Source organism: Tamandua tetradactyla, chromosome 4 (genome assembly GCF_023851605.1).
Source record: "Tamandua tetradactyla isolate mTamTet1 chromosome 4, mTamTet1.pri, whole genome shotgun sequence".
Classification (NCBI taxonomy): domain Eukaryota; kingdom Metazoa; phylum Chordata; class Mammalia; order Pilosa; family Myrmecophagidae; genus Tamandua; species Tamandua tetradactyla.
In genome coordinates, this window is record NC_135330.1 from 30,316,355 (window position 1) to 30,340,995 (window position 24,641).

At 35.3% G+C, this 24,641-nt stretch overlaps 1 pseudogene; it reads right to left on the reverse strand.

Moving 5' to 3' along the window:
• Positions 1 to 7,574: 7,574 nt before the first annotated feature.
• On the reverse strand, positions 7,575 to 9,596 carry LOC143680197 (elongation factor 1-alpha 1 pseudogene; annotated as a pseudogene).
• Positions 9,597 to 24,641: the final 15,045 nt, after the last annotated feature.

The window sequence follows — 24,641 nt, forward strand, 5'->3', positions numbered from 1 at the left end:
ATGTTAAACAATGGGATTCCAGCAAATACTTGGTGGATTTTTTATTTTTATTTTTTTGGTGCGGTTAGTGGGGTTATGTGGCTAATGATTATAGTTCTTCTCTGTTGAACTCTGGTAAGTACTGATACTACAAGCCAAGGAATTGTCAATGGACGCCTAAATTGCCTCAATGACAGACTGGAAGCACTACCTTTTGAATCTTTTTTTTTTTTTATAATTTTTATTTCCTTCTCTGAGGGACTTCTTTAAACATTGCTTGCAAAGTGGCTTGCTTTTGATGAATTCAGGTTTTATTTTTCGGAGATAGTCTTTATTTCTCCTTGATTTTTGCAAAAAAATTTTATTAGAGAAATTGTGTATGTACAGAAAAATTATGCAGAAAGTACAGGGTTCCCATAGACCCCACCCCTTCACGCAGTTTTCTCTATTAGTAACACTTTGCATTAGTGTGATCCCTTTACTGCAAATGACGACACAATATTATATAATTAAATGATTAACTATAGCCCATAGTTTACATAAGGGTGCACTGTCTGTCTTGTATGGTTCTATGGCTTTGTATGTGTTTTTTTTGTATGCTGTGCAGTGGGGTGGGGTTACATTTTGTTTTCCTTCCATGTGAATATCCTCTTATCAAGGCACCATTTGTGACATTTTTTTTCTTTTTGGTAGAGTGCCTGGGCTAGAAATTCAACCCAGGTCTCCTATATGGCAGGCAAGGTGTCTACCATTGAACTTCCCATGCACCCCCAACTTAGGTTTTTAAATATTTAAAATTCTAATAATACATATGTAACCTAATATTTCCCTTTTAATCACATCCAAATATATAATTCAATAGAGTTACTCTATTCCTAATTTTTAGGTTTCTATTTCAAAATCTTAGGTTTACATTTTTTGTAATAAATCAGTTTATAGCACTGTCAGTTTTTATTTTGCATATTCCTTTCTTATCTTTTCATTCTCTGGGGCCAGAATTATGAGGATAAATTCTCTAGCAGCATTTTAGTACCAGGGTGGTGAAAGAGAAACTCTTTTCCTGACACCATCAAACCATGGTGTTCCTGATCACAGAGAGATCTTTTGCCCTTATAAACCCTTTTTCTTCCAACATTCTTTCCTTTGCTCAGTCATCTCCAGACACCTCTTTTTAAGAGGATGCATTGGAAAAGTGATGCCTTTTCGAAGACTTCGCATTTTAGAGATTTTCTTTCCTTTTCATCAAAAAAGGAACATTCATTTGCTAGTATGACACTTGCTTGCCTATTTTTTCTCATTGTGTCAACAAATGAATTCAATCAATTAATTACTTTCTGGGCACTCTGCTCAACAACTAGGTTAATGGATTTTTTTTTTTTTTAAAACTAGCAAACTGTGTAATTTTGGAAACAGAACTTCCTGGTTGTCTTAGAGTTACTCTAGGCATAGCCTTACTCTCTGTGTTTGGGTCGAGAGGAACATAGAGCCCTGTGTTCATCATTTATTACCATGCATTTCCTCTGACTGTTTCATCTTCCCAACTACATGTGGAGCTCCTTTTAGAAGACACTTTTACTAGCTTTCTTCTTCTTCTCTGGAGCTGACTTCCATTACCAGGATTGAAGTCTGGTGACAGTGATTGTAATAGACAATTTTGTCCCCTCCATAGCCATAGCTGTTATTGGGAAGCATGGACACCAGTGCCAAGTTGAGTCATTCAGAATCTTTCTCCTGGGAAGTTGGAAATCAGAGACTGAGACCAGTACAATAAGCACAGGACTGCAAAATCTGGGCATGGCTTATGTGTGTACCTCTATCTCAAGATCTCTCTTAAGGCTTTGGTCAAGATGTTGACCAGGACTGTGGTCCCATCTCAAGGGTTGACTGAGGTGGGATCCAATTCCACCCTCACTCACATATTTGTAGAGTAGATTCAGTTCCTCATGGGCTCTTGGACAGAGGGTCTTGTTTCCTTGTAGGCTGCTCTTCAGAGGTTTCCCTTAGTTCCTTGCCATGTGTGCCTCTCCATAAGGCAGCTGGTTTGCATCAGAAAATTTTAGAATCAGAGAGAGAAAGTACCACAGATGTTTTTGTAACTTAAATCTTATAAATTACATATTGACAGATCACAGGGGAAGGAGCTTGGGCCCCAACCCCCTCTCTCCCTGCAGCAATGGTCCACTGACCCATGACCTTTTCCCTTCCCCCTTCTCCTTTCCACAATGCATAATGCCTCTTGCCAAATGCTGCCTGGGGCAATGCCCAGGGCAAGAAACCACATCAAAGAATGGTATGACTCTATCAATAAGGAGCAAACAGGTCAGGACAGGCACAAAAAGAGGGAAGCAAGAATACCAGTCAAAGGCAATCAGACCAGTTGCCAAATGCAGAATTCAAGACCAATAAGGGACAGCAAACTTCAGAGTATAAAAGGAGAAACACATTACAATGCAGGTGGACATTTTCTTCAGGCTCTTGAAGAAAATGCTCCTTCCCCCTTTCCCCCTCCTCTTCCCCCTGCCTCCTTTATAATAAACCCCTTTCCACCTCTGCTTGCTGCATAGTTATGAGTGTTGGACCAAACCCCTCAATTTGTTCTAACACATTAGAAGCAAGTGACTAGGTCCAGCCCATACTCAAGAGTAGGAGATTACACACAGATGTGACCATCAGGAGGCAGAGGTCATTGGAGGCCATTTTAGAAACTGCTTAGCACAGTATGCCTCGACATCAAGTGATTCGTATCCCTCATGCATACAGGAATCTTCATATTACTCAAGCCTATCCAGTAACATGACAACCCAGCATGAAAGTCCAGAATCTCGTTTTCTAAACCTGGTCCAGGTATAGATGAGACACCTTGGGTGTAGGTTCTTAAGTACAGTTCCTTGAGTACAGTTCCTCTCAATGTTTAGACTAGAGAGACAAGTTATTTGCCTTCAATATTTACAATATGCAGCGGTGGAACAGGCACAGAATAATTGTTGTGGACATTCCTGTTCAAAGAGGTGAGAAGGGAATGAGAGGCACAAAGGAGTGACTAGTTCATAGCAGTCGTGAAATCCAGAAAAGCACATATTGGAAATTCCTTGAGTATGTCTCAAGGCCTGGCAATAAGTCTCCATGGCTCTTGAATCTATTCTCTGTGTTCTTGGTTCCACCCTCTGAGTCATCCTTTTTTTTTAAATGAAAGGTAGCGATTGTTTTCAGCTGAGTAGTTTTCTGAGCCTGCTTCCTGTCAGTAAAAGTTTGGGGATCAAACTGCCTCTTTTCATTTTGTGCTGTCTTTGTTTCTTCCAGTCCAAGTTGGCAGCATTTCTGCTGATATAATTCTCTCAAAACCTTTATGGGCCTCCTGTGAATCTCATTGAAGTTCACTCCATTTGACAGAATCCATATCCATACCAAAAGCCTTTCTCCACATGTGGCCCCTTCTGAAATGGTTGAGGGATAATGCTTATAAGCTTCCCAGAAGCCCTATCATTTAAGAGACTCTGTGAGGCACACCTTAAACTCTTTAAGGCAACTTTTGTGCAACTGAACAGTACTCTGAAGTACCATCTTTGTTCTTTCTAAGGTCCTAACAAAAGGTTTTACAGGGATCCTAAGCTTCATCTTTTACCACTGTTCTGCTGGCAGTGCCCTTTATTTTCTCTCAGAGGCTGTTTCTTAATTTTAGCATTATTTACCATCTGGAGAAACTGAGAATTTTCAAAACCATCAAGTCTTGGTTTCTTTTTATTTAACAATCCTCTCCATTTGTCTTTCTCCTCTTACATTTTACTATCAACATTAAGAAGAAACTAGATGGCAGCTTCAACATTCTGCTTGGAAATCTCCTTAGCTGGATCACCACTTTATTAAGAACATTTTCTGCTATCCATATAACTGTAAATGACAGTGTTGCACAGTTTTCTGCCTCCACCTAATAAGGATCCTCCTTCTTCCAGTTTCTAATAACTTGTTCCTAACTTCTTTTTGAACCCTCACCAGTAGCCTCTTCAAGGTCCAGATTTCTACTAAAAATCTGTTCAGGGAAATGTAAGCTTTCTTCAACACGCTCTTAAAAATCCTTCCTGCCTCCATCCGTTTTCCAAAGCCACTTACATATTTTTACATATTTGTATGGTACCAAAATCTGTACACCTTATCTATTGCTTCCTAACTAATTACCCTATAACACAATAAAATAGCTTGACTACAGATGTGAGGGCCTAGAACTATCAATCAGATTCCATTGGTTCATATGTCTGTCCTTGTGCAAGTGCTATGTGTTTTGATCACTCTAGCTTTGTAATAAGCCTTAAAGTAAGGAAATGTGAGTCCTCCAACTTTGTTCTTTTTGTTCAAGATGGTTTTGGCTATTCAGGGTGCCTTACCCTTCCAACTAAATTTGATAATTGGCTTTTCCATTTCTGTAAAGTAGGCCGTTGGAATTTTGATTGAGATTTTATTGAATCTGTAAATCATTTTGGGTAGGATGGACATCTTAACAATATTCAGTATTCCAACTCATGAGCATGGAATGTCCTTCCATTTATTTAGATCTTTGATTTGTTTTAGCAATGTTTTGTAGTTTTCTTCATATAAGTTCTTTGTATCCTTGGTTATCTTTATTCCTAGATACTTGATACTTTTAGTTGCTGTTTTAAATGTTATTTTTTCTTGATTTCTTCCTCAGTTTACTCATTACTAGTAGGTAGGAACACTACTGATTTTTATGCACTGATTTTATACCCTGCCACTTTGCTGAACTCATTTGTTAGCTCTAGTAGCTTTACTGTAGATTTTTTTGGACTTTCTCTATATAGGATCACATCATCTACAAATAGTGAAAGTTTTACTCCTTATTGTCCAATTTAGATGCCTTTTATTTATCTTTCTTGCCTAACTTTTCTGGCTAGAACTTCAAGCACAATGTTTGATAATATTGGTGACAGTGGGCATCCTTGTTTTTCAGTCTTTCATCAGTGAGCATGATGTTAGGGTTTTTGTATATGCCCTTTAATAATGTTGAGCAAATTTCCTTCTATTCCTATTTTTCTAAGGGTTTTTATCAAGATGGGGTGCTGGATTTCATCAGATGCCTTTTCTGCATCAATTGAGATGATCATGTATTTTTCCTCTTCATTTTGTTAATGTGGTATATTACAGTAATTGACTTTCTTAAGCTGAACCACCCTTGCGTACTTGGAATAAAATGCAATTTATCATGTTGTATAATTCTTTTAATGTGCTGTTGGATTCAGTTAGCTAGAATTTTGTTGAGGATTTTTGCTTCTATCTTCATAAGAGAAATTGGTCTCTAATTTTCTTTCATTATCTGATTTTAATATTAGGGTGATTTTGGCCTTATAAAATGAGTTAGGTAGTGTTTCCTCCTGTTCAATTTCTTTGAAGAGTGGAATTGGTCTTAATTCTCTTGGAATCTTTGGTAGAATATTCAGTTTCTTTACTTATAATTTATCTGTTGACATCTGTTTTTTTACAATCAGTGTAGGTTGCTCTTGTGTTTCTAGGAATTTGTCCATTTTGTCTAGGTTGTCTAATTTGTTGGCATAGAGTTGTTCATGGTATCCTCTTATGATCCTTTCTATTTCTGTGGGATCAGTAGCAATGTCCCCTTTCTCATTTCTGATTTTATTTGTATCTTTTCTGTTTTTCTTTGCCAATGTAGCTAAGGGTTTGTTAATTTTATTGATCCTCTCAAAGAACCAACTTTCTTTGAGCTGTTAATGCTATTTTATAATTATTCAATTTATTTCAGCTTTAGTTTTTATTGTTCCTTTCCTTCTGCTTGCTGTGGGTTTAATTTGCCTTTCTTTTTCTAGTTTTCATGGTGTACCATTGGGTCTTAGATTTTAGCTATTTATTTATTTTTTTTAATATAAGCATTTAGGACTATAAATTTTCCTTTCAACACTGCCTCCACTGCATCACATATGTTTTAGTAAGTTGTGCTCTCTTTTCATTTATCTTCATATGTTTACTATTTTCTCTTGGTATTTCTTTTTGACCCACTGATTTTTTAGGAGCATGTTATTTAACATCCAAAGACTTGCAGATTTTCCAGTTCCCTATCTGTAAGTTCTTTCCACCTTTATCCCATTATGGTCAGAGAAATGCTTTGTATAATTTCAGTTATGCAAAATTATATATTTTAAGACTTGTTTTGCAAGCCAAAATATGCTTCATCCTGGAGAACAATCCCTGTGTACTTGAGAAAAATGTATATCCTGCTGTTTGTGGGAGCAATGTTTTGTATATATCTGTTAGATCTAGTTCATTTATCATTTTATTCAAATTCTCTACTTCATCATTTATCATCGATCTGGATGTTCTCATTGATGTGGGTTGTGTGTAGAATTCTCCAGCTGTTATTGCAGAGATGTCTATTTCTTCCTTCGATTTAGCCAGTTCTTGCTTCATGTATTTTGGGGCACTCCGGTAGGTACCTAAATTTTCTGGCTGTTATTCTTGGTGGATTGACCCTTTTATTTTTAAACATTGACCTCCTTTATCTCTTATAGAAAGTTTTGCATTTAAAGTCTATTTTGTCTGATACTAATATAGCTACTCCATCTCTTTTTTGGTACTGTTTGGAATATCTTTTTCCATCATTTCATTTTTGATTTATTTGTATCTTTGTGTCTAAGGTGAAGCTCTTGCAAATGACATATAGTTCTATCAGGCTTTTTAATATTCTGCCAATCTGTGTCTTTTGGGATTTGGGAGTTAACATTCAATGTTATTACTATAAAGGCAGTACTTACTTCAACCATTTTGTCCTTTAATTTTTATATGACATACCTTTTTTGTTTCTTTCTTTATTACTACCTTCTTTTCTAGTTGATCTTTTCTGAGGCATCTGACTGATCCCTTTCTCTCTTTTTTTTGTTTCCATATATTTATTTTTTCAACTTCCAGCAGCTTTTATTTTTCCTAGAGTCTAGATATAATAAACTCATCTACTCAATTATTAATATAGACATAACTACACAAAAGTATTCTATATTCAACACATGGCCTTTATTACAGAAGTTGGCACAAGGAAGCTTATAAACATTACAAATTACCCTCTGCTTTTCCATACTAACCAAGGTTGCAACCAATAAACTGCTGTATTTTAGTAAGTACTTAATACAGCTTAAATCATGATCCCTCTCCTTATAGGTGAAACAAACAAACAAACCCTTAATTTCTGTCCTAACAAAACTTCACCCTGAACTATCAAATTACAGCAGATGGAACACGAGAAATAGGTTGAGTCTTTTTCCTAAGCAATTCAAGGCTGACCTTTCAAAAGAAGACACAGGTTTCTTATTAAACTTTGTTTTAATGGATCTCAAAATTCTGTGACAGATTTTTGGTCATTGTTTCCATTTAAAAAGTAATGATTTTAAAAACTAATAACTTAAAACTGCCACAGGAAAACAAATGGCCCTCAAACCATTCTTTTCCTTCTGAAGGTTTTACAATGCATTGCTATCATTAATCTTTTCTTATTAAATTTAAATGGCCAATTGAGACAAAAGGTTTTGAGATCATTCTTCTACCTCTGATTAAGACTGGGGTGGCATTGTTATGGGTAATATTCATTTAGATTTCTGAGCTTTATGGGCAGACCTGGGACCTTGCCAGCTCCAGCAGCCTTCTTGTCCACTGCCTTGATGACATACACAGTTATTGCCATCGCATCACCAGATTTCAGGAGTTTGGGACCATCTTCCAGCCTCTTGCCAGAATGGCGATCAATCTTCTTCAGCATGACAAACTTGCTGACAATGTTAGCTGTGTGATAATCTGGCATAGGTGCATGGCCAGCACTGATTTGGTCTGGATGGTTCAGGATAATCACCTGAGCAGTGAAGCCAGCTGCTTCCATTGGTGGGTCATTTTTTGCTGTCACCAGCCACTTTGCCACAGAGAACATCTTTTATGGACATATTCTTGACATTGAAGCCCACATTGTCCCCATGAAGAGCTTCACTCAAAGCTTCACGGTGCATTTCAACAGACTTTGCTTCAGTTGTAATGTTGACTTGAGCAAAGATGACACTAAGCCTGGTTTGAGAACACCATCCTCCACTCTGCTTCATAGGCACAGTACCTTTTCTACGGTTCTAGTTTGCTAGCTACCAGAATGCAATATACCAGAAATGGAATGGCTTTTAAAGGGGAATTTAATAAGTTGCTAGTTTACAGTTCTAAGGTTGAGAAAATATCCCAATTAAAACAAGTCTAAAAAATGTCCAGTCTAAGGCATCCAGAGAAAGATAATTTGGTTCAAGAAGCTGATGAAGTTCAGGGTTTCTCTCTCAAGTGGAAGGGCACATGGTGAACACAGTTTCTCTCTCATCTGGAAAGGCACATCGCAAACACGGCATCATCTGCTAGATTTCTTTTTCTTTTCCTGGCTTCCTGTTTCATGAACCTCCCCGGGAGGCATTTTCCTTCTTCATCTCCAAAGGTCACTGGCTTGTGGGCTCTCTGCTTCTTGTGGCTATGTTGTTCTTCTCTGCTCTCTCTGAATCTCTTATTCTCCAAAATGTTTCCTCTTTTATAGGACTTCAGAAACTAATCAAGATCCACCTGAATGGGTGGAGACTTGTCGTCACCTAATCCAGCTTAACAACCACTCTCGATTACATCACATCTCCAGGGAGATGGTCTAATTACAGTTTTAAACATACAATGCTGAATAGGGATTAGAAGAAATGGCTTTACAAAATGGGATTAGGATTAAAACATGGCTTTTCTAGGGGACATACATCCTTTCAAACCAGCACAACTACCAATTTTGTAGACATCCTGAAGAAGCAGATGCAAGAGCTTGTCAGTTGGACAAGTAGGTGGTAGGATGCAATCCAGAGCTTTAAACAGTGTGGTTCCACTGGCATTGCCATCCTCACAGATGACTTTCCATCCTTGAACCAAGTCATGTTAGCACTTGACTCCAGCATCTTGTTACCATTCCAACCAGAAATTGGCACAAATGCTACCATGTCAGGTTTGTAGCCAATTTTTTTAAATGTAGGTGCTGACTTCCTCAATGATTTCCTCATATCTCTTCTGACTGCAATGTGGTTCAGTGGAATTCATTCTGCTAACATCAACTATTAGTTGTTTCACATCCAGTGTGTAAGCAGGAAGGGCATGCTCTCAGGTCTGCCCATTCTTGGATATACCAGCTTCAAATTCACCAACACCAGCAGCAACCATAAGGACAGCACAGTCAGCATGAGATGTGACTGTAATCATGTTTTTAGTAAAATCTAAAATTTTACTAAAATTTATTAAAATGTGTCCTGGGGCATCAGTGATGGTCACCTAATATCAGCCGGTCTCAAATTTCTTCAGGGAAATATCAATGGTGATACCATGCTCCCATTCAGCTTTTAGTTTGTCCAAGACCCAGACATACTTGATGGAACTTTTTCCATCTCAGCAGCCTCCTTGTCAAATTTTTGAATGGTTGTTTTGTCGAACCCACCACATTTGTATATTAGATGGCCAGTCATGGTGGTCTCCAAATCTATGTGTTTAATAATGACAATGTTGATATGAGTCTTTTCTTCCTTTCCTGTTTTGACTGAAGATAGAGTGATAGTTTTCATGACCCGTGTGTTCTGGTGGCAAAACTGTTTCAGAAAGCTGTTTCTGTATATTTTTGAAATACTCTCTTTATGGTTACCTTGAGGTTAGTATTACATAATCTACATCTATAAGCTACTCATTTGAAAAGATACCAATTTGCCTTCAACAGTGTACATGTTCTCTGCTCCCATATTCCTCCCTTTTCCCCTTTATGTTGTTTTGTCTCATTACATTTATCTCTTTACATTTAGCCACGTCCATTATCAGGAAATATGCCTTTTTCTTGCTCAATTGTATTTTGATTTTTATAGGAGTTAAATAGTACAGTTATATATTGAGGATGCAGTACTGTTGAGTTTTGAATTTACACTTTTGATTACCTTTACTGAAAATCTAATTCCTTCGTACTACTCCAAGCCACTGTCTCCTGTCAATTCCTTTCAACTTGCAAAACTCCCTTTAGTAATTCTTGTAAGATGGGATTTTGTTGACAAACTCTCAATTTCTGTTTATCTGTGAGTATTTTATACTCTCCCTCATTTTTGAAAGATACTTTTAACAGATAAAGAATTTTTGGCTGACAGTTTTTCTCTTTCATTACCTTCAATATATTATGTCATTGCCTTCTGGCTGCCATGGTTTCTGATAAGGAAATGGCACTTAGTCTTATTATGGATCACTTATGTGTGATGAATTGCTTTTTTTCTCCCTGCTTTCCAAATTCTCTCTTTATCTTTGTCATTTGATACTGTGATTATATGTGTCTTGGAGTAGGTCTACTAGGGTTTATTCTGTTTGAACTCCAAACAGAATAAAGTTGCACTTCTTAGACATATATATTTATGTTTTTCATAAAAGTTGGGAAATTTTCAGAAAATATTTCCTCAATATCCATTCTGCCCCTTTTCCCTTCTTTTCTCCTTCTGGGATACCCATAATGTATATGTGTAGAAGCTTCATGCTGTCACTCAAACCCCTGAGACGCTGATCAATTTGTTCTATTATTTTCTTTATCTGCTTTTCTAATGGTATGATTTTGATTGCCTGCCTTCTAATTCACTGATTTTTCCTTCTGCCTATTCAAATCTGTTACATGCTTCTAGTGTATTTTTATTTTATTTTATTTTTTATTATTGCATTGTCAGGCACCAGGAATCAAACCCAGGTCTCTGGCACAGCAGGCAAGAACTCTTCCTGCTAAGCCACCATGGCCTGCCCCCTCCAGTGTATTTTTAATTTCCATTATTATGCCTGTCAATCCCGTAGTTTATTTTTTGTTTTAAGACTTCGAAATTCTTTTCTATGTTCATATATTGTCTTGTTAATATCTGTTATCTATATATCCATATTTTCCTTTATCTTCTTGAATTGATTTAGGAGATTTGTTTGAACTTCTTTGATTTTTTATTCTAAACTCTGTGTCTTCTCTGAAATTTTAATTTTTTCCCTTTACTGAGTCATATTTTTTCTGTTTCTTAATTTGACTTGTAATTTTTTGCTGATATTGGACATCTGATTATTTTGATGTTAATTAATCTGAAGTTCAGTTTCTCCTTCTGATCTAGCATTTTATTGTTGATTGAGTTGTTGTAAGGGTTCTTCTTTGACTCTTGGTCTAACTTATTCGGACACAGAGTACCACATATTTAACTGCTCAGGTTTTCTAAGCTCTTCTTCATCTGTTTCCTGCTCTGGATATACATTACAGTTTTTTGAGATTGTACTTTTTGTGCAATTGTTTCACTTCCAGGAGAAAGCTTTCTTTCCTCTAGTCCTTCTTTGGAAATCTTGATCTGTTCTGTTTATTGTTATGCAGAATATCTTCCCTAGCGCCTATGATTTGTTTAAATTGTTTCCTTCACATATTGTCCCCTCTTATTTATACTTTTCAGTATGGGACCTGTCCTGTCTTACAGCATCTCAGCCCACTCCTACCATCTTTTTTTTTTTTTTTTTTTTTTCTCTGTGAGGACTTTGTGCTCTGGTTTCTTCACTGTTAGGGCAACCCACCCCAGAGACCCAGATGGGGCCAATTCAGAAAGGCAGATCAATCCAGAAAGATCCATTTTGTGTTTTGGTGTTTGTTCTAGTTTGCTAGCTGCCAGAATATAATATGCCAGAAATGGAATGGCTTTTAAAAAGGGGAATTTAATAAGTTGCTAGTTTACAGTTCTAAGGCTGAGAAAATGTCCGAGTTAAAACAAGTCTATAGAAATGTCCAATCTAAGGCATCCAGGGAAAGATACCTTGGTTCAAGAAGGCCGATGAAGGTCAGGGTTTCTCTTTCAAGTGAGAAGGTACATGGCAAACATGGTCAGCATTTCTCTCTCATCTGGAAAGGCATCATCTGCTAGCTTTCTCTCCTAACTTCCCTTCATGAAGCTCCCCAGTAGGTGTTTTCCTTCTTCATTTCCAAAGGTCGCTGGCTGGTGGACTCTCTGCTTCTCATGACTATGTCGTTCTGCTCTCTCCAAATCTCTAGCTTTCTCTAAAATGTTTACTCTTTTATAGGATTCCAGTAAACTAGTCAAGACCTACCTAATCCAGCTAACAACCACTCTTGATTAAGCCACATCTCCAGGGAGATGATATAATTACAGATTCAAACATACAGTACTAAAAAGGAATTAGAAGAAACAGCTGCCTTTACAAAGTGGGATTAGGATTAAAACATGGCTTTTCTAGGGTTACATACATCCTTTCAAACCAGCACAGTGTTACAGTGAATAAAGACTGGATTGATTGTGCATCTTTCTTGCTGCTAGTTCTGCCATGTTCTCTCTCTCTCTCTCTCTCTCTCTTTCTTTCTCTTTCCACTGGGGGCCTTTTGTATGCAGCCCAACTCAGTGGTTTGTGCTGTGTTCCAGGTCTCTATAGACTTTGGTCCCTGTGCCTGTACATGCATGGGTTTTTAACTCACTGCTGTGAGTCACACTATAGTCTGCATCTGTGATAGGAGGGACCTGAGCTGTGCCACTTCTGCATGACTCTCAAGCTGCATGGGGACTGAGTGAGGAGAAGGGTTCTGGACTGGCAGGTCTGGAATTATAGACTTCTACTTGATCTTTTTCTTCAGTTCAGCTTTGTAGCTTCCTTCTCTAGTCTTTGTCATCCTTCAGCATTCAATCAAGTGGGATTTGTCTTTTTATTTGTTGATTCTGTGGGAAGACTTGTCTAGGGGATGTCTTTTGTCACCATGTGATGACATCACTCACTGTTATGACTCTTGATATCCAGTTCCTAATTACAGCCCTCATGAGACCCAGCTGCATTCCTTGCTCTTGGCTTCCATATTATATCCCTATTATCTACCCAATAAAATCTCCTTCTTCTTAGGATAGCTTGAGTGACTTCTGTTACTTGATTGGACAGACTTTTATTTCAACATCAAATGTCTAGATTCTTAAGCTATATTGGCTGAGCTAATTAAAAAAATTGTTGGTCTTTTCTAGAATGTTCTTTGTGGGACTATGTTGTCATTTTAAACATAAAACACCACCATTAAGAATACCTCCTATTTCAGTGTTTTGTGTCAACTGTAACTTCAAAGGGATAGGAATTCATACAGACTGAAGGATTTGGCCAGGGTCTAGTGGTGCATGCTGTTGATTGTATCTGTTTTTATTCAGCTTTATAATATTTATATGAGGAGGAGCCTCACGGCCATAGGCATTCACATTCCAGGCGTAGACAGTAGTACTGAGAGAGATGCTAAATCTATAATAACTGGGGAAGGCAATTGAAAGTTGCCCACAATGCATTCCTTGCTCCAAACAGTCTGAGGTAGAGCCTTTGTCATTAGTATTAACTTGGCCCAGTGCATTTAAACGTTTTGTTCTTTCATTTTTTTCACCACTATCCTCTTGCAAAGAACTTCACTGTGTGGTAAATGTGGATGGAATGAAGTGTACAGAATCCCATGTTTTGGCAAAATGTGAAAATTCCTTTGAGGATAACTGTGGTTCATCATCAGAGATAATCCTTTCAGGAATTCCATGTCTGGCAACTATGGCCATCAATTTGTAGGCTCTTGTGGTAAATTGGTATTGTTCAGGCTTTCCAACCCTGAGATTTTTGTTGTAGTTAACTTCTCTAATGATATAGTCTCTGTTTCTTTTTCTTCCATATTAACATATTGGTGCCAATGTTCTGCCGTGATCTAGTTGTGGTGGTTGGGATGTCATTAACTTTTAGAAGTATGCCATACACCTTTCAAGTGAGATAGGACATTTGCTGATGAGTCAGCATATTTACCAATGAAAGCACTGAAAGGAAGGTGTAAACTGCTGATGGCATTTAACGCGCTTACTGGGAACATGAAGAATTTGAGAATTTCAAGAGGCCATGGAGATTATCCTGTTCACAGTCCTCACTGCACTATCAGTCTTAACAGATCCAGGGCTTGAACCAGGTTCTTGATCCCCTCTCCCTCCTCCTCCCTCTCCTTCCCTTCCCCTTTTCCCCCCTCCCTCCCTCTCACTCCACCCTTCCTCCCCCATCTCTGTTTATCATGTTATTTTAAAAACTATTTCTGGTCTCATTGTTAAATACATTTTATGCAGGTAAGATAAAAGTAGCTTAAGTTTTCAATGAATGTTTTATGTCTTTTTCTCTTTATTTCTACGAATATTGTATGCCTAGGAAATTTCCAAAGATAGCAAGCTCCTACTTACCTGGGAGCCGAATGTAACTCAATGTCCCCAAGTTTCCTAGATTCTCCAATCTTTGGATTTCTTTAACATCCAAATGACAATAATTGGCTCTCCCAAATTATGCAGCCAATTCTTTTTCAAAGATTTTCTGAAACTGCTTAATTTGGAATGGAAAGGATAGAATATAACATATTTACTTATTGCTTTATCCCACAATGCATACAGAACAATCTGAGAAAAATAATTCAATCGTCACCACCAATATGATTACTGAAAACAATCTGGATTATATTCTTGAAGTTTCTTTGTTTTTTTTTCTCTGTGTATGCTTATTTGACCAGAAGGATACAAATTTAGGTTCTTTGGTTTCATTTTATTATTAGTTTTTAGGGATGACTTATTATATTTAATTTTTTACAAGTATGTATTTACATGGCTCCAAATTTAAATCGATAAAACAAGATAAAGAGAAGTGTTGTTAATCCCTGTCCATTTAAAATATTCTTCACTCTACTCATAGATAATTATTTTAAAAGTTATTATTTATTCTTCCAGTATTTGTTTTTTATAAAATATTCTTTTATATTAATAGACTTTGTGGTATATTTTTATTTCTCTTTTTATAGTAGACATATATTTTTGGTATTTCAAATGATTTGCAGTTTTTGTAATTATCTGTGAACAAAGAACATTTTATTTCTTTTTTTCCAATCTGGATACGTTTAATATCTTTTTTTTGTCAAATTATAGTGACTAGATCTTGGTACAGTGTTCAATAGAAGTAATAAATGTCCAACCTTGTCTAGTTCACTAAAACATTTAGTCTTTCACCAGTAGGGATTATGGTAGCTGCAGGGTTTTCATAGATGCCTTTTATCAGGCTGAGAAAAATTCCCTTCTGTATTAGCTAGGGTTCTCTAGAGAGACAGAATCAGCAGGAGATATTCATTGATATAAAATTTATAAGAAGTATCTCACATAACCATGGGTATATAGAGTCCAAGATCAGTAGGGCAGGCTGCAAGCTGGCAACTCCAATGACGGCCCTCAACGAACTCTCAGGAGAGGCTGGCTGGACAACCGTGGGAGTGGAAGAGTTCAAAATCTGCAGGGAAGGCTGTGAAGCTGGTGACTCTGATGAACAGTCCAGATGAACTCCACAGGAGAGGCTCACTGGCTGAAGCAGGAAAAGTGACTGTCATTTCTAAATTCTCCTCAAAAGCCTTCCGGTGTTTAGATTAAACATCACTCATTGCAGAAGACATCCCCCTTAGCTGATTACAATGCAATCAGCTGTGGATGCAGCCAGTGTAATCATGATTTAAGTCCATGAAATGTCCCCATAACAGCATACAGGCCAGCACTTGCCTGACCAGACAACTGGGCACTACCACCTGGCCAAGTTGACCTTGACATGAACCTGACCATAACACTTTCTAATCCTAGTTTGGTTAGAATTTTATCAGCAATGGCATAGGATTTTGTCAAATACTTTTTTTTGTTTCTATTGTGCTGATCATATTTATAATTTTAGTTTGTTAATATGGTGAATTACATTGTTTTATATTCAAATGTTGGATCAACCTTGCATTCCTGGGTCTGTAATATCCTTTTTATATATTGCAAGATTCAATTTGTTAAAATTTTGTTTAGAATTTGGGTATCTGTGATCATGGTAGATATCTATCTACAATTTACTTTTCTTGTAATGTCTGTCTAATTTTGAAATCAGAGTGATCTGGGCCTCATAAAATAAGTTGAGATGTATATCCAACTACATAGCCAACAATTTTCTGAAAGAGCTTGTATAAGAAGGTTGATCTTCTTTCTTCCTTAAATATTTGGTAAAATTTATTAGTGAAGCCATGTAGACCTGGAGTTTTCTTTGTAGACAGGCTTTAAATTGCAAATTCACTTTTGAAAATTAAATTATTCAGATTTATTTCTTCTTGAGTGAGATTTTGAATATGTGACAATTTCAAAGTGACCATTTCATCTAGATTTTCAAATTATGGGCATAAATTTAGTCATAATGTTTATTATTATCTTTTTAATATCTGTAGATTCCCTTTTATTTCTGATATTGACAATGCATTTTCTCTTTTTTCTTCCTGATAAATCTGGCTAGCAATTTAACAATTTTATTTGTCTTCCCAAATTACACTTAGTTTTAATCAATTTTCTCTATTGCTTTCCTCCTATTTCATTATTTATGAATCTTCATTATTTCTTTTGCACACAAAAGGTTCAATTTACTCTTTTTTTACTAATTCTTTAAGTTGAAGACTGAAGTAATTTATTTGAAAACTTTTTTATTTTCTATTAAAGCCATTTTTTACTATATATTTCCTTTTAAGCTTAACCTCTATCTCATGCTTTACCTCTACTTCTACCTCTTTGAATTTTAGGTTGTTATATTTTTTACTATCATATAGTTCAAGAAATTTTTAAATTGCCATTTGATTTCTTTTTTGACTCATAGGTGATTTATAGAGTTTTGTTTTTATTTTTACTTTAATTTCATTCTCATTTGAGAAGATACATTATATGGTTTAAGCTTTTTGAATTCTTTGAGAATGTCTAAATAGCTCAGAAAATGATCTATCTAAGTAATTTTTCATGTGCACTTGAAAAGAACTTGCTTTCCATTGTTGGGTGGAATATTTTCTAAATGTCAATTTAGCTTAGTTTAGTGTCATTTAAGTCTCTTATATACTGGTTGATTTTCTGTCTACTTGTCATAGAAATTTTTAAGAGAGAAGTGATGAAATTTCCTATTATAATTGTGGATTTGACTTTTTTCCTTGCAGTTATATCAGTTTCACTTTTATTTTAAAGTTCTGCTTTTGAGCTATGGACATTTAGTATCATTGCATCCTTTGATGAATTATCTCTTTATTATGAAATGACCTCCTTTTCCCCTGGTAATACTCTTTACCATGAATTCCATATTTTCTGATATTGATATAGCCATTCCTGCTTTCTTTTGCTTAACATTATCATGGTATATTGATTTTTCCCATCTATCCTTTTACTGACAATCTGTCATTACTGTCAATGATTAAATATAATCATTTCATATTTAAAATGGTGTCTTATAGGCAGAAAATATTTAGGTTTTGCTTTTTTAACCAACTGATATCTTCCTTTAAATTGCGGTATTTGTACTATGTGTAAGTATTGTGATAATTGAAATGATTGAGTTTAAGCCTACCATTGTGATATTTATTTTCTATTTGTTCTACTTGTTTTTTCCTCTTTTTCTGCCATTTTTTAAAATTGATTACTTTTTTATGATTCCATTTGATCATCTCTGGAAGTTTCTTATCCATCATTCTTTGTTTCCTTTTCTTCCTTTTTTTGTTTTTGAGATTATTTTAGAAATATGATATACATTTAAAATTATAACTGCCTACCTTCAAGTGATTTTATAGCAGTTTATGTATAGTATAAGAACCCTACAACATTATAGCTCAGTTTCTCCCCTCTCAGTCTTTTTGCTATTGTTTTCATAGGTTAATTCCTCATCTGTTATAAACCCCAAAGTGCCTGGTATTATTATTTATTTAAATATTTAATGATAGTTTAAAGAAATTTAAACAAGGAGAAAGGTAGACTTATATCTAACTCACATAATTACCATTTCCAGTGCCCTTATTTCCTTTGTAGAGCCATATTTCTGGCAGGTATAATTTCTTTTCTGCCCGAAAGACTTTTAAAAATATTTCTTGTGGTGCGCTCTGTTGGTGGTGAATTCTTTCAGCTTTATTATGCTTGAAAAAATTTTATTTTACTTTATTTTTACTGTATAGGATTTTTTAAAAGTTTTTTTTATTTTATGCTGTATGATGGGGTTGTACTTCATTATTTTCCCATGTGAATATCCCATTATTGCAGCACCATTTGTTGAGTTTTTGTTTGTTTTGATTGTTTGTTTTTTAGGAGGCAGGAAAGTGCATGGACCAAGAATCAAACCTGGGTTTCCCTCATGGTAGGTGAGAATTCTACCACTGAACTACCCTTGCACCCCCTGTATAGGATTTTTTTTTTAAGTATTTTTATTGAGATATATTCACACACCATATAACTGATTCACCTTTGCTTTTGAAAGGTGTTTTTTTTCTGGGTATGGATTTCTAGGTTGAAAGAATCCCTCATCTCCACCCCCAGTTCTTTAAACATGTTGTTCCTTTGCCATCTTGCTTGCATTATTTCTGAAGAGATGTCCACTATGACTCTTATCTCTCTTCTTCTTTATATAATGTGTTGTTTCCCTTTGGCTGTGTTTCAATTTGTTAAAGCTACTGGAAAATGATATACCAGAAATGAGTTGGATTTTTAATTAGGATTTATTGGCCTACAAATTTACAGTTCTAAGTCTATGAAAATAATACAATTAAGGTATAACAGGTAATGCCTTCTCTAAAGAAAGGCTGCTGGCATCCAGGGCTCCTCTGTCACATGGAAAGGCACATGGCTGGCATCTGCTAGTCCTTTACTCCGAGGTTTCATTGCTTTCAGCTTCTGGTTCCAGTGACTTCCTCTCTCAGCACCATCTTCTAGCTTCTTCTCCTGGTATCCTGTTTCATGAAACTCCCCAGGAGGCATGTTCGTTCTTCATCTCCAAAGGCCGCTGGCTCATGGACTCTATGCATGTGGTGCTGCAGCATTATCTCCTCTCTCTGAATTTCTTTCATTCTCCAAAATGTTTCCTCTTTTATAGGACTCAACAAATTTATCAAGATCCACCCAAATGGGTGAACACATGTCATTACCTAATCCAGCTTAACAACCACTCTTGATTAAATCACATCTCCAAGGAGATGATCTGATTACAGTTTCAAACATACAGTATTGAATAGGGATTATTCTGCTTTTATGAAATGGGATTTATATTAAAACATGGCTTTTCTAGGGGACATACATCCTTTCAAACCAGCACACTCTCTGAGTCTCTAGGCTTTTTCTAATTAAGACTCCAGTTAAATGATTAAGACCCACCTTGAAAAGGCTGCTTCACATCTCAGTTGAAATAAACTAATCAAATGGTCCCACCCACAATAGGTCTGTGTCTTGAGGAACAGATTAAAGGAACATGAGCTTTCCTGGGGGTACATAACAGCTTCAAAACAACCACAATTAAGATATTCCTTTTATCACATGATTTAGGCAATTTGATTATGATATGCTTTGGTATAGTTTTCTTAGTGTTTCATGTGCATGGAGTTATTTGGGGTATCTGGCCATTAGATTTCAATTTTCTAATGAAATTGAAATCAAATTTGAATGAATTTTGGTTATTATTTCTTCAAACATACTTTGTGTTCCTTCCCTTTCTTACACCGTTTTAGGGTTTGAATTTATTTGGTCCATTTAAAGTTGTCCTAGAGCTCACTCATGCTGTCTATCTATCATCCATCCATCTACGTATTTGTGTATCTATCATCCATTTATCTATTTTTTCCTATCTATGTTTTAATATAAATCCCATTTCATAAAAGCAGAATAATCCCTATTCAATACTGTATGTTTGAAACTGTAATCAGATCATCTCCTTGGAGATGTGATTTAATCAAGAGTGGTTGTTAAGCTGGATTAGGTAATTTGTTTTGGATAGTTTCTATTCCCTTTTCCCCCATTTATGTGATTTTTCCCTGAACTGTCTAAGCTCCTTTCAATTCCATCTGGTGAACTTTGCATCACACACATTTTTATCACTAGATGTTATATTTGGGCATTTTGTAAATTCCATGTGTCTACATAACACATTCTATATTTCCTTTAGCTTCCTGAACATGATGAATACAATAATAATTGGTGTATTTGTAAATACTTACCAACTGTCTCTCTAGAAAAAGAAATAACACTTCCTCAATTTATAGCATTTGTATATTTCTGGCTTGAATGAGCTCTCCGTGGATAATTCAAGCTACTCACATGTTATCACTGTTGATGCTAGGAAGAGATGCACAGTAGTAGCATAGTAAAATATTATTTTTATTTATTTTTTATTATAATATTTATTATTATTATTTATTTACATAGTATCTACAACATACAGATATAGTGACTTTAATTAACCTCAGAGGCATAGGTTATACTAATATGTAGTAAAATGATTAGCAGGTGCTAAGTTTTAGTATTAATAACCTTTGATTTAAAATAATTTATTTAATTGTAAATTAAATAATTTAGTTTTTAATTAAATTATATTTAATTAAAATATATGCTTAAAACTGGCTTCCAAAATTCCCAATAGCTGAATTAATTCTATCATCTGTGTCATTGTTCCGTCAGTTTTGTGTGATTTTTCTCCTCCTTGTGGGTTGTATTTTCTTCCTCTTTTGATTTCCAGTAATTTTTAGAGGAAGTCTTATTATAGTAACAGATATACAACGCAAAATCTCCCATTTTAAATGCTTTCACCTGTACAATTCAATGGTACATTCAAGTATTGTACTGCCATCACCACCACGCATTACCAAAACATGCTATCACCCCAACAGAAACTGATTACATTTACTCCCAATTTTCTGCTCCCCTGGTAATCTGTAGCCTACTTTCTGCCTCTATGAATTTGTATATTTTAGGTGTTTCATATAAGTGGAGTCGTACGATATATGTCCTTTTGTGCTTGGCTTATTTCACTCAACATAGTGTTTCAAGGTTCATCCCATGTTGTAGCATATACCAGAGCTTCATTCTCTTTTATGGCTAAATACTATTCCATTGTATGCATATGCCACATTTTGTTTATCCATTCTTCTGTTGGGCACTCTGGTTGCTAAGACTGTTTAGTTATTGTGAATAATGTTGCCATGAACATTAATATACATATATCTGTCTGAGTTCCTGTTTTCAATTCTTTTGAGTATATACAGAGATATGGAGTTGCCTGGTCCTATGGTAATTCTATGTTCAACTTTCTGAGGGACTGCTATGCTGTTTTCCATAACAGCTGCAGCGCTTTTCACATTGCCGTCAACAATGTACAAGCGTTCCTGTTTCTTTGCATCTTTTTCAACACTTGTTATTTTCTGTTTCTTAAATAATAGCCATACTAGTGGGAATGAAGTGGTATCTTATTGTGGTTTTGATTTGTGTTTCTCTGATGACTAATAATGTTGAGCATCTTTTTGTGTGCTCATTGGCTATTGGTATATCTTTTTTTTTTTTTGAGAGATGTCATTCAAGTCTTTAGCCCATTTTAGAAATGAGTTGTTTATCTTTTTGTTGTTGAGTTGCAGAATTTCTTTAAATTCTGAACATTAAACCTTTATCAGATATATGATTTGTAGCTATTTTTCCCATTTAAAAATTTTCTTTTCACTTCCTTCATAATATTCTTCGATACACAAAAATTTTGACTCTGATGAAGTCCAATTTATCTGTTTTTTCTTTTACTGGTTATGCTTTTGGTGTCATATGTAAGAAATCATTTCTAAATCCAAGATCGTGAAAGTTACCCCTTGTGTTTTCTTCAAATACTTTTTTTGGTTGTAGCTCACAATTTTAGGTCCTTGATCCATTTTCAGTTAATTGTCATATGTGGTATGACTTATGGGGTCTAACCTCACTCTTTTGCATATGGACATCTATTTTCACCGCACCATTTTTTGAAGAAAGAGACTATTCTTTCCCCATTTCACACTTTTGTCATAAACCATTTAGCCATAGATGTGGGAGTTCAATTTTGTACATTGGTCTCTGTATCTATCTTTTCTCTAGTGTAACTGTGGCTTTGTAGTAAGTTTTGAAATTGGGAAACATGTGTTCTCTAACTTTTTTTCCTTTATAGATGATTGACTTCTGTATTTAGGGCCTCTTTTGATTCCATATAAACTTGAGGATTGGCTTTTCCATTTTTGCATAAAGGCTGCTTTAATTATGACTGGGATAATATTGAATTTGTAGATAACTTTGTGTAGTGTTTACATCTTAACAATATTAAATGTTATCCATGAACATGGAAGGTCTTTCCATTTATTTAGGTCTTTTTTAATTCCTCTCAGCAATGCTTTGCAGTTCTTAGTGTACAAGTCTTGTACCTTCTTGGTTAAGTTTATTTCTAGATATTATTCTTTTCAATATTGCTGTAAATGGAATTTTTAAAAATATTCATTTTGGATTTTCATTGGATTTTTGTCTGTTAATTTTATACCCTGCAGCTTTGCTAAATTGGCTTTTAGTTCCACTAGCTTTTTTGTGGAGTCTTTGCAATTTTCTATATAGATGATAATGTCTGAATAGATAGCTTTGATTCTTTTTTCCAATTTAGAAGTGTTTTATTTCTTTTTCTTAGCCTAATTTCTCTGTCTAGAACTTCCAGTACAAAGCTGAATAGCAGAGGTAAAAGTGGGCATCTTTGTCTTTCCCTTGATCTTTTTTTAAAAATTTTTATTAATAAAACCAATCAGCATACAATATGAACATTCTTTTTTTATCACATAGTTGTATATTCGTCATCATGATTATTTCTTAGAACATTTACATCAATTCAGAAAAAGAAATAAAAAGCAAGCAGAAAAAAAAATCACACATACCATACCCTTTACCCCTCCCTTTCACTGATCACTAGCATTTCAATCTACTAAATTTATTTTAACATTTGTTCCCCCTATTATTTATTTATTTTTAATCTGTATGTTTTACTCATCTGTCCATAAAGTAGATAAAAGAAGAATCAGGCACAAGGTTTTAATACAGTGCCAATAGTGAGAGGTTCCAGACAGAGTCAGGAGGTTATCCTGGAGGTTATTCTTTCCCTTGATCTTAAGAGGAAAACTTTCAATCTTTCACCATGAATATTAAATTAACTGTGGGTTTTTAGTAAACTCCCTTTATTGTTTTGGGTAAGTTTGCTTTTATTCCTATTTTTCTGAGTGTTTTTGTCATGAAAGTGTGTTGAATTTTGTCAAATGCCTCTTTTGATTCCATATAAACTTGGGCCTCAATTGAGTTGATCATGTGGTTTTATCCCCCTGAATTTTATTTTTGCTCTATATTGCATTGATTCTCTTGTGTTTAACCAACCTTTGCATTCTTGGGATGAATCCCACTTAGTCATGTTGTACAATCCTTATAATATGCTTTTGAGTTAGATTTGATATTATTTTGTTGAGGATTTTTCCAACTTTTTCTATGAGGGATATTGGTCTGTAATTTCCTTTCCTTGTGATATCTTTATTCGGCTTTGGTATTAGGGTAATCATGGTTTCATAGAATGAGTTAGAAAGTGCCTGCCTCTTCACTTTTTTTGAAAATTTGAGAGGGATTGATGTTAATTCTTCTTTAAGTGTTTGGTAGAATAAAACAGGGAGGCCATCTGTACTTGGACTTTTCTTTTTTGGGAATTTTTTTTTTTTTAATTACCAATTCAATCTCCTTTCTTGTTTTAAGTCTCCTGACATCTTCTTCAGGTAGTTTCTAGGAATTTGTCCATTTCATATTGATTATCTGATTTGTTGGCATACAACAAATTGTTCTTAGTATTCTCTTATTTTAATTTCTGCAAGATCATTAGTCATGACAACACTTTCATTTCTGTTGTTAGTTATTTGCATCTTCTCTTTTTTTCCTTATCAGTCTAGCAGAAGATTTGTCAAGTTTTTAGTTTTATCAAAGAATCAAATTTGGGTTTCATTGATTTTCACAAATGTTTTTCTATTCCCTATTTTTTTTTTCTCTTCTTTAGTCTTTATTCCTATTTCCTTACTTCTACTAAATTTAGGTTTAGCTTGCTTTTCCTTTTCAAGTTCTTAAAGATGCGATGTCACATTGTTGATTTGAGATGTCTTCATTTTTAAGGTAAGATTTCCCAGCTATAAATTTCCCTCTGAGCACTATCTTTGCTGTAAACCTGTAACTTTTGGTATGTTGTTGTCTTAGTTTGTCAGGATGCTATGACAAATACCACAATGGGTTTTGGCCTCATCAACAAGCATTTATTAGCTCACGGTTTTAGGCTTGAAGAAGCCCCAAATCAAAATATTGGCAAATATTTCTTTCTTCCAGAATCTGTACAGCTCTGGTGTGGCTTGCTTCAATCCTTGGGATTTCTTGGTGTGCAGCTCAGCCTCTTGTCCCATGGAAATACCCTTATTCTCCCCCTGCTTTTCCAGTTTAATCTTAGTTCCAGCTTCTGGAGCCTCCTCATGGCTTTCTCTCACTCACTGTCTGAATTTCTTTCTGCTTACAAAGGACTCCAGTAATAGATGTTAAGGCCCACTCTAATTCAGTTGACCACACTTTAAAAATAACATATTCAAAAGCGCCTATATATAGGTTCACATCCAAGAATGCGGATTAGTAGTAAGAAAATATTTTTGTTGGGGTACATAACTCAATATACCATAGTTATATTCTCATTTTTATTAATCTCTAAGAATTTTCTGATTTTCCTTGTGATGTCTT